We start from the raw sequence: 13407 nt of genomic DNA on the forward strand, positions 1-13407 counted from the left end.
AACATGAAGTTCTAGCTAGGTCAATTAGGTAAGAAAAAAACAAACAAACAAACAAACACAGTATCTCACTAGAAAGGAAGAAGTTTAAAAAAAGAAAAAACTATCACTATTTGCAGATAACATAATTTTATTGATATAAAACCCTGAAGAGTCTGGAAAAAATTATTAGAGCTAATGAGTTCAGCAAAGTTGTAGAATATAAGATCAAAATACAAAAAGCAGTTGTATTTTTCAACACTAGCAATGAAAAAACCAAAGAGAAAATTAAAAAAAAAAATCCATTTACAATAGCATCAAAAAAAAAAGTAGATAGGAATAAATTTAACCAAGAAGTGTAGGACTTGCACACTGCAAACTACAGGACATTGTTTAAATAAATTAAAGAAAACCTACATAAATGGAAACACATCCCATGTTCATGGATTGGAAAGTTAACATTATTAAGACTGTAATAATCTCCAAATTGATCAATCTATAGATTCAATGCAATTTCTATCAAAACTCCAACAGGCCTTTTCTTTTTTTTTCTTTCTTGTCTTTCCTTCCTTTCCTTCCTTCCTTCCTTCCTTCCTTCCTTCCTTCCTTCCTTCCTTCCTTCCTTCCTTCATTTTTGCAGAAAGAGACAAGCTGATTTTAAAATTCATATGGAAATAAAAAGGATCCTGAGTAGCCAAAGCAGTCTTAGAAATTAAAAAAAAAAAAAAAAAAGTTGGAGGGTTCATATTTTCTGATTTCAAAACTTACTACAAAGCTACAGTACTCAAAACACTGTGGTAGTGATATAAGGAGAGACATAAATCAATAGAAAAGAATGGAGAGTCTGAAATACACCCATACATTTATGGCTAATTGATTTTTGACAGGGTGCTGAGATCATTCAATGGAGAAACAATAGTTTCTTCAGCACACAGTGTTGGGAAAATTGGATGTACAAAAGAATGAATTTGGACCTTGGCTTCATACCATATACAAAGTTAACACAAAATGGATCAAAGACTTATATGCAAGAGCTAAAAATATATACTGCTAGAAGCAAAGGTATAAATCTTTGTTACCTTGGATTCGACATTAATTTTTTAAACAGGACCCTAAAATTTCAAGTAATGACAAAAAATAAACAAATTATAACAATTAAAATTTTTTGTGCATCAAAGGACATTACCAAGAAAGTAAAAGACAACACACAAAATGGGAGAAATATTTGCAAATATATATATTTGATAAGAATCTCGTGTCCAAAAATATATATAAAAAAACCCTCTTAAAATACAACAATAAAAAGAAAATACAGAGACAAATAACTCATTTTAAAAATGGGTAAAAGATTTGAATATACATGTCTGCAAATAAGTTCTGCAAATGACCATTTAAAACATGAAAAGATGTTGAATATCATTATCCCCAGGAAAGTCAAATCAAAATCAAATGAGATACCACTTCACACCAACTAGGATAGCTATAATACAAAAGACACATAACAAGAATGTGCAGGAATGTGCAGAAACTAGAACCTTCATAGACTACTGGTGGGAATGTAAAATGTTGCAACCACTTTATAAAACAGTCTGAAAGTCCCTCAAATGTTAAACATGTTATCATATGACCCAGCAAATTCCACTTCAAGGTATATGCCTACCTATACTGAAAACATGTTTACACAAAACTTGTACTTAAATGTTTACAACAGCATTATCCATCACAACCAAAAAAGTGAAAGCAAACCAAATGTCTATCAACTGATAAATAAACAAAATGTGCTGCTATAACCATAAATGAAAAATTATTCCACCATAAAAAGGGCTGCAGTATTGATATACTACCACATGGATTGAGCTAAATAAAATAAGCCCAGACACAATTATATGATTTCATTTATATGAAATGTCCAGAATAAGCCTATCAATAGGAAAAGAAAGTAGATTACAGGTTGCTAGGGGGTGGTAGAGGGGGAAATTTTAAGTGACTGCTCACAGGTTTCTTTGGAGTGACAGAAATATTCTGGAATTAGTGATGATGGTTCCACAACATTGTTTATATACCCCAAACTACTGACTACACTCTAAAATGGTCAAAATTAAATTTTATCTCATAAAAGTAAAAATAAATCCCCCCCCCCAAAAAAAAAACCCAACCAACCAGAGCAAGATAAATGCTCAACAAATTTCAGTTTTTTCTTCTTCACCTACTGGTTTAAAAGATATTGCAATAGGCCTCATAGTTTGGAAATAGTTGGAGCATAAAACAATAGAACGATTATTCTATGACTAGTACATTCCCAGAGTTTCCAGGGATTTCTAGTACTACCCAAATTCTTCCCCTGGTTCAAAGGAAAGGTAAAGAATAGCTGACTCCCTGGGATATCCCACCACCTCCACATGTCACGTGATTTCTAGCTTCTAGAGAAATAAGGTGCTGTCCAATTTCTGGGTACAAACTACTGGGCTGCCAAGAACCAGTGAGTATACCACCGGGCAGTCAAGCCACAGTCTAGTCAGTCAATGCATCACATGTGTTGTTACCAGACTCTTTAAGCAACCACAAAAAAAGTTGCCAAGAAGTTGGCAACTTCTTACCAACTCCCACAACATGGTCAATTTTACTTTTGCTGCTGGCACCACCTCTCAGAAACTAGTATCACTAATGAAATGGTGTCACTTTGCTCCTCCTGTTTTGCCCACTGACTCAGTGCTCAATGCTCACTGTTCAGAGCACTACCAATGTTTTCTTAGACCCAGGCAAGACCCCATGCCTTATGAGTGGAACTTGTCAGTACCTCAGGCTGTGACAGGGCAATTTTTCACCCTGAGGATTTTCTCTCTTCTCTCTTCTCAAAGGAGCAAAGATGGAACTTCCGGTTCTCTGGGGCACTTTTCAACTAGTGAGTTCCACCTGAGAAGATTCAGGTGTATGTTTTCTACTATCATCCTTTTCTTTCAGAGGTTTCATATCACTTGTTTTTCTCTGAACAAGTTATATTGCCTTAACCTTACTTTCCCTGGAAAGCCTCAGTCCTATTCAGCCTCCAACTCAAAACCAGACAACTGTTCATTCTCCAAGTCACAGTTTTCCTTGATGAACTTTTCTAATGCCCCCCAAGGAGTTTTGGGTGCTCCTTTCTCAATTCTTACCTTCTTATAACCTCCCACCCCCACCATTAAAGCATGTGTCAGGTTATAACTGTTGATTCTCAGTATACAGTAGAATATAGTACATATCCTCACTAAATTATAAATTCGTCAAGGGCAGAGGTTGTGCCTTACTCATCTTCATAATGCCAGCACCTAATAAATAGTAAGCAATCAATAAATCACATCTTAAATATGTGAGATTAAAAAAAAAAAAAGGCCTATCAGGAGTCCTATTGAGACCTTCTTATAGACTAGGCTCTGTGCCAACAGCTTTGTATGCATTCTCTCTCTGAATCTTTGTAAAAACTTGGAGATGTAGGTAAAGATAATATCCCCTTTTTCTGAATGGATAAAATGATGCTTAAATAAGCTAAGTATTTCAGGATTTGAACTCAAATTCTGATATCCAATTCATGCTCCTATCTACTTTATATTCAAAGGGAAAGGATAAATTAATATAAAAGGATTTTTTTTAAGAGAGCATATTTAAACACTTAAGTTGGGAATTATCTATGGTATCTTAATGGAGGCTTCTTTATGAGGCTTTCTAAAATAAACAGCCATTGGTATGAATTCTTGCAAACAATGGTTTCTCTGATCTTGCTGCTTTTGCACTTCATACCTTAGTATATGCTGTTGTTAGTCTACTAAGTCCTTACCACCTTATTCATCTGTAGAATTCCAATTCACACTTTAAAACTTTGTGAGGGCATCACTTTGGATTTGAGGTTTTTCTGCCAAAAATATATTATCATAAGGAGTTTCTATAAATCAGGATTAGTTTATTAATGCAAATTTCTAGACTTTATATTTATTTACTTATCTTTCTTATTCACTCTGAATTTTTTCACATGCAGAATCCATTTCTTACTCCTCCTTGTATCTGTAGTGATTGTGTAACACAAAGCCACACAAACATTGAGGCATTTAATAAAAATCTCGGCCAACCACATTTCTATGTCTCCATTTGGCCCGTGGGTAGATTTGAGGTATGATTTGCCCCTAACACTGGCCAAGAAGGATGTGAAAAACATCCAGATTTGCTATTGCCCATGTTCCTTCCTTTTTAAAACTTACTGCTTCTCCACACAAAATATATCCATTCCTTTCGGTTGCAGAGCCCTTATTTCAATCCAGGTCTGTCTCTTTGCAAAGGTCACGGTCTTGAAGTCTACAATATACCTGAGACATGAATCTATTATGGCTTAGGCTAGATTTCAAAGTACAAATAAAAACAAAGCAAGCACTAGAAAATCTTGGGAGTAGTTAGGCACTGAAGGTAAAGAGAGAACTTTATCTGATGATAAAAAAGATAAATGTGTGTGCCATTAACTAGAAAAAGTAAATTAATTTTGCTGGGGGGGGGGGGGTTAAGATGATTTGATAGTAACATCTAAATTGGGTTTTAAAGTAAAACATGTTCATTTGGGGGGGGGAGGAGGTGGGCAACCAGGAATGGGTAAGGTAAGAGGCACTGTACAGAAGACAGCATATGTGTAAAGGCAAGGAGACCTGAAGAAGCACAACATACTCTTGAGGAGGAAGCAGTTTGCTGAATTGCAACAAGACAAGGGGAAAAGTAATAGGAGGTGAGTTTGGAGGTCTAAGATAAAGTAAAATAAAGATAATGGACTTATGTGCCAGACTGAAAATAAGGTTTTATATAAGCTGAGAAGAAGGGACTTTAATCAGAGTAGTGACATAACTAGATTTATGTCTGAGAACAACTAACTTCAGTGAAAGACAGAATATGGAAGAGAGAAGGCCAGAGGCAGACTCATTAGCTAAAGAGACTATTTACTATCATTGCCTAGCCAGGGAATGAGCTAAAGCAACAGAAATAAGCATAACGTGAAGATAGAACTGAACAGACTTAGGTGTTAGGAAGGAGACAAATTCTATAGGAGTTACTGACTAGCTGACTATGGAGGTAAAGCAAGGGATAGCAGAGGATTGTGACATTTCTAATTTGGGACCTGGGGGGAACAGAATGACACTATCCAAGAGAGTAAATATAAGCAGAAGAGACGTTTGTGAGAGATGTTAGTGAGTTTAATCACAGAAATGCTGATTGTGAAGGACCTTTGGGACACAACGTTAACCACTTAATCTAGGACCTAATCATATGTTGTTGAATTAATTTGATGTGTTTATGTAGACTTCTCAACCAATGCTAAAATTTTTGCAGATCTTGGATTTTATTTCCTTCACATCACTCACATATAAAGACTTCATTAAAACAACAATAAAACAAACCCCTGGTGAACTGATTTGATTTGTGTGGACCATGAGTCTGTACATAAATCTAGACACAATTTTATTATCTATTATAGGGTTAAGAAAAATCATCAAAATTTCTAGATTGCTATATACAAAGAATCCTTATATACTTTGTAAAATGAAGGCAATTAAGAAAGAAAAAAGATAACATTTCTATACATTTACTAGTAGCTAGAGGATATTTTCACCTGTAACTCCTGGTTTATCTGCTCTTTATCCTGGAATAATTAGTATCCAGTCTACTTGAGAAAATGACGCGATCCAAGTTCAGTCTTTTATTCACTAGTCATGAGGACTATGGTGTCAGATATTGGCACTTTCAGATAATGTATGGCCTTCAGCAAATTAAAAAGTGGATCCTTAGCTTAAAACTGCAGAAGAGGATAACAAGGCCTATCTCATAAATAAGAATTAAATGCTATATGTAAAAGTGTTCGTAATTATTTCTGATATATAATAAGTAGGCAAGTTAATAGTTTTCCTTCATGAGTTCTTCATGAGTGGAGAGAAAAATCTGTATTTTTTTTAAATATGTTTTTAATATAAGACTTCGGATATTATATTTTAAAGTCATCTTCAAAGTTACTAACATATACTGGTTAAAATGTCAAATACTGAGGGGCGCCTGGATTGCTCAGTCGATTGAGCATCCAACTTCAGCTCAGGTCATGATCTCTGCTTCAGATCCTGTGTTTCCCTCTCTCTCTGCCCCTCCACCACACATGTGGTGCTCTCTCTCTCTCTCTCTCTTTCTCCCTCTCTCTCTCGCTCTCTCTCACACACACACACACACAAACAAAATGGAAAAAAAAAGTCAAACACTGATATTAAGCCTAGATTAAAGTTTATTAGTCATGTGACCTTGATGGAGTTAGTTCAAATATGCTTTCTTATCTATAAAATGGGAATAAGGGAGCTTGGGTGGCTCAGTCGGTTAAGCGTCTGACTTCGGTCCAGGTCATGATCTCACAGCTCATGGGTTTGAGCCCTGCGTTGGGGTCTGTGCTGACAGCTGAGAGACTGGAGCCTGCTTCAGATTCTGTGTCTCCCTCTCTCCCTGCCCCTCCCCTGCTCATGCTCTGACATTCTCTCTCCCTCAAAAATAAACATTTAAAAAAATTTAAAAAAATAAAATGGGAATAAAAACTTTACTTACTTTGAAGGTGACTGTGTGTATTTGGTGACTGTGTGTATTAAAAGGCATACTGCACATAAACAATGTTATTATTATGTACCAGTTTGTATGTTAATCCAAACATTAGCTGCTATTATAACTATAAACACTGTAATCCATTTAGTCAAATATTAAAATATATGTCATTCTTACTGAAGAAATAAAACAACATATACATATGTGTATGTATACATGCATGTGTGTGTGCTCCCATGCATGTGAGGAAATGAAAGGGAATCAAGAAATTAAATTCAATACACTGAAAAAGATACCATAAAAAGTTGTATGTTGTAGGAAAACATAAATAAACTTTTAGTCAGAAATAAGATGCAGTGATAAAATTATTAACTAAATTTTAATCCTTGGAGAATAACTATCTAAACTGTCATTTTTATGTAAATTTGGATGATCACAGGAAACATGGAAAAAATTTATAGGGTATTTTCATGTATTTTCCAGAAATAAGGACCTTAGGAATAACAGATTTTACATTGATAATATTTAACTCTAATCTGCTTTTAAGAAAGAAATACACAGATGGGCATTTATAGGTCTTTTTATTTTATCAATAAATAATGTAACAATAGCACAAATATTTTTCCCACACAGAAATGATATTTCTGACTTACCACTGATCACCTTATAAGTTTTTTTCCTCTTAGCAATAAAGATCCTTCACTGAGCTATTTATATTATTTTATCTGGACTCTCTTGACTCCCAACAACATGTTTGATAAGAAAATTGACTAAAATACATTTTATAATCCGTAACTAGGGAATTCTTTCTTCTGTGTTTAAACAAAAAGTCCTAAGCTTACTGGATTCATAACCCATCTCTCAGTGCCATGGTGAAAAAGTGTTTATGCATTAATACTAAATAGTTCAGCAACATGGGCATACTAGCTCATTAATCCAGATTTAATCATTTGAAATGAGATAACGGCATGTCCCTATTAGTCTAAAGTTCAACCCTGAATTTATCTATGAAGGAAACCAGCAAAAATAAATTAAGACCATAATAAGATTTAGAAGGAAATGTTTCTCCAATTTTACATACTATTTTCAAGCAGTCTTTAAACTGTTTTAGCAGCATTGATTTACATACCGCTACTTAATATGTGCATTACAAATAAGGCTGATTCATTCAGATATAGAGATGATTCTTCTTGGAAAGAGTTATATCACTATATACATCTGAAGTAAAGATGAATATATTTTTAAACAATTGCAAAAGTCACTGGATTACCTCAATTATTCTGATTTAGCAGTACTCTCAAGTAGCTATCATTGGAAATCCTAGTCTAATGTCTATTAAACATTTGAGTAACTGCAGATATATTTTAAGAGCAAATATGTATATTTTGCTAAGACTAAAATAAGTCTTAAAGTCTTAATAAAAAATTTCATTAATTTGTATTATACATACCTACAGACCCAGGGGCTAAAATGTTTATTACTCATAACTTATTTCTTTCAATTTAAATGAGTAACCCAGTACAAACAACTGCGGTTTTTTACAATCCTCATGCTCATTAATGTCACCGATTTGATATTTTGTAGCTAGGTTAAGAATTTAGTAGGTAATGCATTAGGTATTTATCCAAAGGATAAAAAAAATACAGATTTGAGGTGGGTACATGCACCCCAATGTTTATCAATAATAGTCATTATCAATAATAGTCAAAGGATGGAGAAAGTCCAAATGTCCATTGATTGATGAGTGGATAAAGATATGGTGTGTGTATAAACACACACAGGAATATTATTCAACCATCAAAAATAATGAAATCTTGCCATTTGCAATGACACGATTGGAGCTAGAGTGTATTATGCTCAGTGAAGTAAGTCAGAGAAAAACAAATACCATATGATTCCACTCATACACAGAATTTAAGAAACAAATAACATATGGGAGGCGGAGGGAAGAGAGAAAGGGAAACAAACTATAAGAGACTCTTGAAGACAAGAGAACAACTGAGGGTTGATGGAGGGAAGTAGGTGGGAGATGAGCTAGATGGGCGATGGTTGTTAAGGAGGGCACTTGTTATGAGGGGCACTGGGTGTTGTATGTAAATGATACACCACTGAATTCTACTCCTGAAACCAACACTGCACTGTATGTTAACTAAGTAGAATTTAAATAGAAATTTGAAAAGCAAAATTTAGTAGGTAATGTATTGTAAGTCAGGTATCATAGAAAACCTTGTTCCTTGGCCAAGGGCAGAAATGGCATAATACATAAAACTCTAGAGAAGTGATTCTCAAACTTTAGCAGTAGGCAGAAGAATCCTGTAGGAATGCTTGTTAAAATGCAGATTCCACAGCCAAACACTGGAAATTCTAATACAGTAAGTTTGGGGTACACTGTGTAGTTTAATACACAACTCGGGGGACTCTGAAGCAGGTGATCTAGGCGGTCATTAGTCTTCAAAAGGTTAAAAAATTCCCTGGTACATAAAGAAGGCCATAAAGGATTTTTCATTGACACTCTCCCTTAAAGGTCCAATACTTTTATTTATTTTTTAATGATTATTTTAGAGAGAGAGAGACAGACAGAGACAGAGCACAATCAGGAAAGGGGCAGAGAGATAGGGAGACACAACATCTGAAGCAGGCTCCAGGCCCTGAGGTGTCAGCAAAGAGCCCAACACGGGGTTCCAACTCATGAACCACGAGATCATAACCTGAGCCAAAGTTGAAAGTTTGATAGACTGAGCCACCTAGGCATCCCAAGAGTCCAATACTTTTATCAGATTCTCAAACAGAGCCAAGACCCAAAACAGGGCAAAAGCCACATTGCCTTTGGTAGCCCTGAAGCCCCAGTAAAACAATCCCTGACCAGCAATGGGATTCTGATAACTTGTAAGATTTCTTCTAGTCTGGTTTTCTTTACCTTTTTTTTATACTTAGAGGCAGTTACCCTGTAATTTTTATAAAATTACCAAATGCTAGTATAGAAACTTTATCAACATCACATTTCTTTCCAAGAGACTTTGAGATCTGCAACTTCTCTTATTTACAGTTTGGGTTTTGAGTGTTTCTGTGGGGCTCTTTCCTCACCTTCCTAAGTTTGTTAGAATAAAGTAACTACATTACTCTTTATTTAATGTGGATTTTAGAGGAACTACAGTTTAAAAAAAATAATGTAATTTGACTTGATAATGTAAAAGTTTAAAAATTGTCCTTGTTTTTGAGAGGCTAACTAGCTTCAGATATTCAATGGCATTATTTAAAGAGAAAAAAAAAAAGGCTCTTTGGCCTTTAACTTGAAGTTCCCTATAGTTTACTCATAGCTGTGAGAAATGTTTTATCTTTAGGTCATAAACCCCTTTTCTTCCTCATAGAGGCATATACTTCTCATCAGTTATGTAAAGGAAGACTTAACTTTAAAGTGTTATTCAGGCACTAAAAACAAATGGTAGGAAAAATTGCCAAGAAAGGGTATAGAGAGATGTACAATCACTGAATTCTTAGTGTAGCAGTGCCTTGTTCATCAGCATGTTTAGTTATTCTAAAGACTATTATGTAGGAAAAAGGAAGAAAATGTTATTTTCTGAACCATGGTAACATCTAATAGCTCTTATTATAATAGTGTTTACTATTTCTATCCCCATAGATTCTTATAAAAAAGAAATTCTGCATTTTTAAAAAAAGAATACTATATACTAATCACTTATCTGCAACTTGACTGCTCATCTGAGGCTGAGTAGTGAACAGTATTTTTGTACATCTTTTATGTATTTGTTCACAATGAAAGATAAGGAGCAAATCAGGAAATGAGCCATCTCCCTTAGGTGACCAGAGCTTTTCTATCCTTTCCCTTTCTCTCAGAGTAAAAACAGTTAAAGATAAAGACACATCTAAACTTGTTAAGACTACTCTATTCTGTCAGAAGATGCCAATGTGCATGCTTCCTTCACCTCTATTTAAGTAAAAAAATCCATTCCTCTAAAGGAATTTCAAGTACAAGCCAACAGGTATTGAAAGTTTTTTGTTTATGCTTTTGGAGTGGGAAGGTTGAAGGAAAGCAGAAGAAAGGCAGTGGAGACAAGGAGACAAGGAAGAATCTTCTTTTGCCTCAGTAATCAATTTCTGCATCAAAACATGTGTAACCTACTTGATTTAGAGTAACAGGGTGGCAGCTGTGTAAGACATGCCTGAGTGCATGTGTACACTGGGACAAGGGGGAGCACTGTTACAGAGGATAGCCTGTTAATGCCCAGTTCTCATCTTTCTCCCTAAGAAAGACTGTACATTATGGTGTGGGGTAGCTTTTTTGGAGGTCCACTGCAAGGCACTTCAGGACATGAATGGCTATATAATTGGCTATTTTTAACTATTACTTTCTGGGACTTCTAAACTCACTTCAATTTCACCTAATTGAAAAAAGTCCCCTCTCCTTTTTTTTTTTTTTTTAATTTTTTTTTAATGTTTATATTTGAGAGAGAGAGAGAGTGAGTGCAGGGGAGAGGCAGAAAGAGACAGAATCTGAAGCAGGATTCAGGCTCCAAGCTGTCAGCACAGAGCCCAATACAAGGCTGAATACAAGGCTGAAACTCAGGAGCCGTGAGATCACGACCTGAGTGGAAGTCAGACACTCAACCAACTGAGCCACCCAGGCAAGAAAGCCCCTCTCCTAATTCTCCCCTGGGCTGAGCAAGGATGAGTGCTCTCAGCTATCCTGCTCTAGTCTAAGCAACCAGAGCTGATAATCTAGAAGCCACTCTCACAGGAATCTTCATCACATTCTATTATCAGTTACAAAACAAGTTAGAGTCCAGATTCTGCAGTGCCATCAGCCTTCCAGCAACCTGTGATCCTGGTGTTTAAGGATCTCTCAAGTGAAAGGCATGAAAATGTTAACCCAGCAGACCTTAGCCCTAGAACAGTAATTCTCAACACTGGCTGCACTTTAGCATCATCTGAGAAACCTTAAAAAATAATAATAATACAAGAATCCTCATCTTCAGATATTCTGATTTAAACTTTATGGCTGGTCTTTGACGGTTTTAATGTGTATCCATTAGAAATACTACCTTACATCTAGGAGGAAGAAGTGTGCAAAAACAAACAAAAAGTATTACTTTGACATGTCAAATTGTTAAGAATGAGATAAGCAATTAATAAATAGTGGATGTATACATATGATAAAGATTAAATGTGTTATAAAATCTGATACTAGTGTTTGGAGAAATAAAATAGAAAAAAACAGCTGTATTTAAAAACACTATTATTATCATTTATAGCAATTATTTATTATATTTGCCTAATTATGAACTTCAACAATGACTCTGAACACCATTAAATGTATAAACCATGTTAGTTTTCATTAATTAGATTACAGAAATACAGAAACAGAATCAGAGGACTAAATACTCTGTGCATACACCATATGCTCACATTTAGTGGACATGAACTTCTTTATAATTTAAAATAATTAAAGAAGATATTACTTATCAGTAGGGTGCCCTGATTAAATACTGTACTAGACAATAGCCCAGTATTATAGACCACTGGATTCCGTTTTGCTAAATAAGGAGCTATAGCACATACACAAACTATCAAACATTTTGAAACATAACTAACAGGCCAGTGCTTTTGTGCTTAATTGATACTCACACAATGTCATTTTTATATATAAAACTCATTATTCTACGTATTATTTTCATTTGGACTGTAAAAACTACTTTCAAAGATAACAAAATTAAAGAATATACAGTAGTACTCAAAATGAACATATTCAGAAGTTAGATTCAAACAGAGTTTCTATATGCAGAATATCTTTTCATTAGCTTATGATTAAAATTTCAGAAATGTTTTACCCTCATTTCTGATTACTGATTACTATTCAAGCAGTAGTGGCTTCTGACATTTCAGCACTGAGTTTTCTTCTATCTCTTTTAGTTAGCCCAGGGTAGGAAGTGATTTTAAAAACACTTAAGTGCATCAGAAGAGCTTTCTATTTAAAGGAATTCTTCAGTGAAACCTTTTTCATCATTTACTTTACAGTCTTTATAGGTTCAATTTTTCATGTAACAAATTTATTAAAATTTGGCATAATAAAGTGAATACAGTATGTGTCCCTAAGGGACAAAAAGCACAAATATATACCCCCCAAAATATAAAACATACAGGAAACATTATGCCGTAACTATAAATAATGTAATAATATGAAGTAAATACTTTAAAAAGTTTCTTATAAATCAAAATATCTTCATATCATTATTATCTGGAAGAAAGATATAGTATTACTACTTCTGAGATGACAGATCTAAGGTTGTAAAGCAGAATATGTGTTTTTAACTTCCAGCTATTTTATCTGTCGTCTGTTGCACCACCTTTCTCCTTTACCATATGCATTGTAGGTGGGATGCTTCATGTTGTTACTATGTCTAGCTTTGCAGAATCAACTTTCAAACTCTTTTATTTACTTCTCAAATGTGATCCTATAATTGTGCTTTATTGTTCCCAAGTCAAAGTAAGTTACTAGGATTTGTAGTTTTTCTATTTAATATCATTAAAGAAAAATTCAAACTTATTTAAACTATAACATCAAAAATACAGAAATTACAATGGAAACAAAGATGAAATCATATAACTTTCTTACAAATCCTTGTAATTTATCTATTAGTTTAATCAAAACTTTATTTGTAATTGGAATATCCTTTATAATTTATTATGAAGCCTTTCTTATCAGATACACCCAGGATTAGTGTATACAAACAGGATTTCAAACCAGTATTAATCAAAAGTATCCCAGGAAAAATTGTGTCTTTAATCTTTTAGCATCCCATTTTTCTTTTTACCCAGCAAAGTACACTGTAG

General features: G+C 34.4%; 1 protein-coding gene across 5 annotated transcripts in view; it reads right to left on the reverse strand.

The window, feature by feature from the left end:
• The window catches only part of MBD5 (methyl-CpG binding domain protein 5), a 445040-nt gene that overhangs the window by 411778 nt on the left and 19855 nt on the right, over positions 1-13407 (reverse strand). Inside the window, exon 2 of one of the 5 annotated variants that reach the window (XM_058715347.1) lies at positions 2774-2889. The exons of the other annotated variants lie outside the window; for them this stretch is intronic. The gene's annotated coding sequence lies outside the window, so the exon portion shown is untranslated. The remainder of the gene's footprint in view (positions 1-2773; positions 2890-13407) is intronic. 5 annotated transcript variants of the gene reach the window in all.

Source organism: Neofelis nebulosa, chromosome 2 (assembly GCF_028018385.1).
Source record: "Neofelis nebulosa isolate mNeoNeb1 chromosome 2, mNeoNeb1.pri, whole genome shotgun sequence".
Taxonomy (NCBI): domain Eukaryota; kingdom Metazoa; phylum Chordata; class Mammalia; order Carnivora; family Felidae; genus Neofelis; species Neofelis nebulosa.